The sequence below is a fragment of the Penaeus vannamei genome, chromosome 4 (genome assembly GCF_042767895.1).
Source record: "Penaeus vannamei isolate JL-2024 chromosome 4, ASM4276789v1, whole genome shotgun sequence".
NCBI classification, from domain to species: domain Eukaryota; kingdom Metazoa; phylum Arthropoda; class Malacostraca; order Decapoda; family Penaeidae; genus Penaeus; species Penaeus vannamei.
The window spans coordinates 4398584-4406083 of NC_091552.1; the positions used below are offsets into that span (position 1 = coordinate 4398584).

A 7500-nucleotide genomic window follows, 5' to 3' on the forward strand; every position below is an offset into this window, starting at 1 on the left:
TATCATTATCATTACTATTTTGATTATCATTATTATCCTCATCATTATCATTACTGATATTATTATTACTAATTTCATTATCATTATCATCATTGTTGATACTGTGATTATTATTATCGTTGTTGTTATTACTATTATTATTGTTATTATTATTATCATTGTTATCATTATTATTATCATTATTATTATTATTATTATTATTATTATTATTATTATTATTATTATTATTATTATTATTATTATTATTATTATTATTATTATTATTATCATTATTATTATTATCATCATCATTATCATTACTATTATTATTATCATTATTATTTATATCATTATGGCTATTATTTCTATTACTATCATTATCATTATTATCACTATATTGATTATCATTATTATTGTCATTATCATTACTATCAGTGTTGTTATTGTTATCGTTATTAATATTATTGTCATTGTTACTATTACTATTATTATCATTATTGTTATTATTATTATTATTATTATTATTATTATTATTATTATTATTATTATCATAATTATTATTGTTGTTGTTGCTATTACTATCATCATTATCATTTTGTTATGATAATCATTATTTCTTATATCATTATCTTTATTATGATCATCATCATTATCATTATTGTTATCATAATTATAGTTTTCATTATTATCATTATCCTCATTATTACTATTATTTGTTATTATTATTACCATCATCAGTATTACTGCAATTATCATTTCATCATGATCAATAGTGTCATCATCATTATCATCATTATTAGTATTAGTATCATCACCATTATCATTAATATTATCATTATTGTTCTTATCTTTATCATCATTATTATTATCGTTATCATTGGTAGAAATATCAAGTATCATGATCATTATTATCATTATCATTATTTTAATTTATCCATTTTGTTATCATCATCATTATTATCATTATTGATATCTTTTATTACTTTTGTTATCATTACTCTCATTATTACTGTTATTGTCATTACATCATCATTATAATTTTTACAATCATTATCATTATTATTGCTATAATCATCATCATCATTATTATTATTATTATTATTATTATTATTATTATTATTATTATTATTATTATTATTATTATTATTATTATTGCTATTATTATTATTATCATTATCATTATTATTATTATCAGTATCATTATCATTATCATTGTAATTATTATCACTGTTACTATTACTATTATCATCATCATCATTATTATCATTATCATTATCATTATCATCATCATCATCATCATCATCACCACCACCACCACCACCACCATCATCATCATCATCATCATCCTCATCATCATCATCATCATCATCATCATCATCATCATCATCATCATCATCATCACCATCCTCCTCCTCCTCCTCTTTACTATCATAATCATCATCATCGTTATCATTAGCATTATTGTTATCATTACTGTAATAATCACTATCATTTTCACGTCTATTGTCATGGTTCTCATAATCACCATTACATTAATATCATATTTAACACTTTTTAGAGAATTAATTGAGAAACTGACACGTGTAATATCTTGTCCTGATAACATTAATTTCGAAACGTTTACAATTTCATTTGATTTCATATTACGAATAAAACTACATCCATACACTGATATCTAATAAACTGAATTATTTAGAAATTAACTGAAGATTGCAATGATACAGGCAGTAATAATGATTAATTTTTAAACTTTTATCAGTACCAAGAAAGCCGGCAGGTGACTTATAGAACCAGGTGTGGAAAATTACACTTTTTTTCCTCTGTAAGTGCATGAGTCACTGCATCTCATTACCAAAAATTATGGTTCGTAGAATTGCAATATGTGGAACAGATTGCCTTGGTGTCGTTGAAAAAAATGAAAAAAAAAAAAACGAAAAAAAAAAATTTTCTTTAAATGATGAACATGATAATGATATATCTAACGTATATGTCCGGTTTAAATCACTGGATATTCTAAATATTTATCAGGCCACTTTAGAGAATAAAACGATCATTTGAGAATTAGATTATATTTCTGAATGAACACGAATGCTTATTGAACTGTAGTAAACCCTTATGTCATTGCAACCTTGATGTAGTACATTATACACGTTTGCATAAATTTATTCATACCGAACAATAAAAAGACCAGAGAAAATCAGGGTATAGTTCAAACAACTGATTCTTAATTTCTTATCATTTGAATTATATCGGTAAAATAAATAAAATAGAAAAACATGAATGAAAACGAGAAATAAAATCCACTACGGAAGCCGGATTTAAAACCGCTCACCTGCATTGCGGACGGGAGGAAGCTGTTTTTTATTTCCGTAAAAAAAAATAACGAAATTCACTTACACGGGAGACGACAAGCGCATTCTTTGACATACACCGAGTAAGTTTGTATTTTTCTTGCTGTTTTACTATGTGGGAGTAATGACATATTTGGAATAAGCCGAGAAATAAGAACAGGTTTGGGTTACTGTTCCATTGAGTGAGTTTGACATATGTTTTCATGTAGTGTTATTATGTTCCTATACACGATATATTAAGTGTTTTTGTGTCATTTTATGTAATATTTGATATAAGCCCTACAGTTACTTTCAAAGAAAATCATATTCTCTTGTTAAACACCTTATTTTATTGCCTTATTGTCGAAAAATCGTAAGATTGGGACTCCATAGTTGGCCAGGCCGGGTGGGAAAATTTTACAGCACTTGAAATATATGCTCTGCACACTTGAAATGACAGCTGTGCAAGTGCCATAAATCAGAAGGATACTGCAATCTATTTGTGCAGACATGAAGAGCTCGCTTAAGCAGGAGGTAATTTTAAAAAGTCCAAACAGATGTTTGGGCGATGGGAACTCAGCAGAAGGATTTGCAATTTTGGGGGTATTTTGAAATGATCAAGGTGGAATGAATCTGATATTCGTATATGTAGGAAGTCTAGTTATTGAGATTGTCATCCCCTTCCCCTCATTCCTTCTAGCAGAGGAGACATGCGAGTGTAGACAGACCATATACACTTATCTGCGCATGCGCCATAATACACCATGTGTCGTCTGCACTGCACTTAGTGGTACCCAAAATATAAAGACCACGCGAATATACCGTATATTGCAGGATATTACATTGAAATTCTTACAGATAGCTTTATCAAATAACTATATTAGTAATGCAATAATCATGGTCGAGTTGCAAGGGTGGATAATTATAAACTGTATCGGTTTCCAGCGAACTTTTGTAAGCAGTGGACCATCATGGCCTTTTAGAAGAGCAGACAGAGTTAACCTTAACTATGAGTTCCTATCATTTCATAATTACTGATTATACATAAACAGAACAATTTACCTGATTTGCATGTAATTTAGCTTTTATAGATCATTATTATTATGTTTCTCACAGTGCTGGTGATTAGATATTAGCAAGAATAAATAACATAAGCACAGTAGAGGGCAATGCCGTTATGTGGAAGATGAATTAAGGACGCTGTTTAATTAGGGATATGATGTTATTGCGCAGTGAATGAGCTTAACTGTACAGGAATAAATCAGTATATAAAACGTTCTCAATTTCATGCGTCATATTTGTTTTACCTTCTTATAGGCCTACAGCAATCTATATTCATGCGACACCAGCATAAATATAGATTCATATATACTCCCATACATTAGTATATTAATAATGTTATCTGTAAGAATTTCAATATAATATCCTGCAATATATGATGTATACACGTGGTCTTTATATTTTGGGTACCACTCAGTGCAGTGCAGACGACACATGATGAATTATGGTGCATGCGTAGATAAGTGTACACAGTCTGTCTAGACTCGCATGTGCAGAGGAGCCAGTGGGGAATTGAGCTCTTGGGTTTGAGAAGGGCTATATAAACAGAGTGGCTATATTTATGGTAAAGATCACTCAGAGGCTAGATTTATGGCACTTCCTCTTGTGCATGCTCATCAAGACATTCAGTGCCATAATCCAAAATAGTTTGGCTATCTTTATGGTGCTTGTTGGCTATTTTTGCGGCATATGTACAATCGTACGGCAGCACTGAACTCGTATCTTTCACAAAGAAATATTTCCAATCTTTTGCCATTCCATCTTGCGTTGTGAAAAAGCAATCCTTCAAAAAGGTGCTGAAGGGAAGAAATGGATTGTAAGAAAGAACTACCGGTAACATTGCATAACATTATTGGATGTCCCATTTATTTTTCTGCATGAACTGCGTGTATTGTTGTAACTAAAACAATCAACAATAGGCACCCTACACTGTTGTTTGTACCCAAATGCACTCCAGCTGCAGTGCAGAAGAAAGTACACACACCACAACACCACCACTAGTGTGCAGTGCAGCCCTAGGCCTGATGTGGAAGGCTTGTATATCTCAGTAGTTCATATTATGTATGATTATAATAGAGAACACATCAACTCTGATGTTTTCATAATTCTTTAAAGTATGGATGCTCTCCCCAGAGACTAGGCTAAGTCCTCAATTCCACATCAAAAAATATATTCATCAATCTAAGCTGCTGTGATTAGGCATGCCTGACCATAGGGGAGGGTTGATGGGGGGCACTGCCCCCCAACATCCCCTGGGAAACATTGTCTTCACCTTGTATGGACAGCAAGACAGAGCTGAAACTCAAGAACACTGAGTGAACTTAGACTGAGAGCAGCGCTTTCTGCGACCTTTTTCCTTTATTTGTGGCATTACCTTTTGTGTCTGCAAATTATTTCATGCACTGAAGACTGCAACATTATATCCTCTACAAGAACAGCTCTTCTTATTGTGCATGCTCACAGAGATGAGAATGTGTAACAAGAAGAGCTGTAAAGCTAGCCTCTGAAGAAATCTTAACAGTGCTGTAGATATATCCAATGTGTTAGATTTAATACAGCTGATATGTCTCTTAATGTGAAATTTATAGCTTTGTATCTCTTGACACACACATGACCTACCATATGTACAATGATTATCTTTGCCTCCACACGAAACGATGCTACAACAAAAAGGGGTAATTCTTAACAGTACAGAGGCACTCACCAAATACTAACTCTGCAACTCCATGTCACTAGATTTATTCAGTGATATTAATTGTTGTGATTGTCCACAGTGAATGTTGATGGGGGGCACCCCGATAAACATTGTGTTCACCTTGGTAGCCACGACATCAAAGAGCAGAATCAATGAGTGGTCTTAGGCTATGAGAGGTGCTTTCCATGATCTTTTTCCTTTATTTGTGGTTTTACTTTTCAAGTCTGCAGTTTTTTTATTTGTACTATTATTATTATTATTATTATTATTATTATTATTATTATTATTATTATTATTATTATTATTATTATTATTATTATTATTATTATTATTATTCTATTAAGCTATATAATGAGCCACACTGAAAAAATTGAGATTTATACCACCAAAGGTATCAGTGCAGGTCAAGATACAGCTAAGAAAGAATGAATAAAAGAAAATCAGCTAATTATGTAAGAAAAACATGTTAGCTGACGTTTTAAATTTATCAAGAGTCGAAGAAGTTACAATCTCTGAAGGCAATCTATTCCAAAGTCTACAAATAACAGTAAAAAAGCATCTAGAAAAATTACTTGTAGACGATCGACTTACATCAAATGTCATTGAATTGAGAGTCATAGAACTTCTGGTAATTCTTGCAGGTTGATAAAAATCAGGTAAAAACTTATAGAGGGGATGTGAATTATCGGTTACAATCTTGTATAAAACTGAAAGAGCCCCAATAACTCTACGATGTCCAATGTCCAAATTTAAGTCAGACAGGAGAAATTTAATAGAATCAAAAGAACGATCAAGCAGTCTTAAGTGTGAGTCTGCAGCAGATAACCACACAGAAGAACAATACTCAAAATGAGGCAGAATAAAAGAAAAGAAGCACCTACGTGTAATGTTGTCATCTTCATAGATTTTCTTGCATTTGCGAATGATGCCTAACTTTGATGAAATTGCCCGGGCCATATTCCTAATATGCAATTCAAATGTAAGCTTTGAATCAAAGGTTACACCTAAGAGCTTCAAGTTATCCATCGAAGTGATTAAGACTCCATTAATCAGCAGACTTGGATGCTGAGGCAACTGCGTTTGAGATTTCTTTAGACTTAGTAGGATTTAATTTCATGCCCCACCGAGAGCACCACGATTGAATCATCATCAGGTCTACAGTGAGACTGTCAGCTACTATTTGCCTAGTTGCTGGAGAAGGAATATCAGCATAGAGAGAAGTATCATCAGCATATGCTAGCATTTTATTAGTAATGCCAGACCACATTTCGCTTGTATACAAGATAAAGAGCAAAGGGCCAAGAACACTACCCTGAGGAACCCCAGAAGATACATGAGAATACAAGCTAAAACTACCATCAACATGAACACGCTGCTGGCTACTAGTTAAAAATTCAGTTAAGATACTTAAAACTTTACCACCTACACCAAAAGACTGTAACTTAAAAATTAAACCCTTGTGATTAACAGTGTCAAAAGCTGCACTAAAATCCAGCGAGACAAGTCTTGACTCATGACCCTTATCTAAAGCAGACTGCATTTCATGCACCAACATAAGCAGTGCATCATTGCAGCCGAATCCCTTTCTAAAACCAAACTGAGTCTCCGGAAGAAACGGTCTCAAATGTACAGAAAGACATTTGACCAGCAAACGTTCAAAAACCTTGGATAAAATTGGTGTAATTGAAATAGGCCTATATTCAGTAGGTGAAGACTGTAGTGGGCCCTTGGGAATAGGGGTAACATTACCAAAGCGCCAGGAATCTGGAAATGACCCTTTACGAACTAAAATGCGTAAGATTACGGCTAATTTAGGAGCTAATTGGACATTTAGTCTTTTTAAAATCAAAGGAAACAAGCCATTAGGGTCTACTCCACCATATTCATCTAGTTCAGATAACAGATACTTGATTTCAGAGGACCTGAAAGCAAATGAATTAAAGCATGGCAATGGGTGACATGAAGGGGGAAGTTCAGTATCTTCTAAACTTTGTTTTGAAATAAAACAATCTGCTAACAAAGTAGCTTTCTCAAACAGTGACTACAACCTTTTTGTCCTCTGCAAAAATATAATTTCCAATTTCTTCTGGCCTACATCCATACCTTAGATATAAACATCTTTAACATGTAATCTTGTTGTGTGGAGCTTTGATTGGGTTAATTTTTTTATGAGTACCTATGGTGCATTGCCAATGTATATACTGTAGTGCAGCCTACACAGCATATAAGCATGTCTGTACAACTGGCTTTCAACTGCCTCAAACAATTAAGGGTTTGAACCCAAGCATAAACACAGTAGCGTGTATACAAAAATGAAAATGAAAATAACTGCAAGAAATTAAAATAAATCGCAATGTTTTGAACTCTTCACTAGTTCCTCTTCAGGCGAACAGTTGACTCAAATAGATACATGTGACCATTTCTGTTAATTATTCA

The 7500-nt window shown here is 32.5% G+C and overlaps 1 protein-coding gene across 2 annotated transcripts in view; it reads left to right on the top strand.

Annotated features, from left to right (window-relative positions):
• The first annotated feature begins 2292 nt into the window (after nt 1–2292).
• SecS (Sec synthetase) overlaps nt 2293–7500 on the top strand; it is a 21522-nt gene continuing 16314 nt past the window's right edge. For both annotated transcript variants that reach the window (XM_027358333.2, XM_027358332.2), the window contains exon 1: nt 2293–2413. The gene's annotated coding sequence lies outside the window, so the exon portion shown is untranslated. The remainder of the gene's footprint in view (nt 2414–7500) is intronic.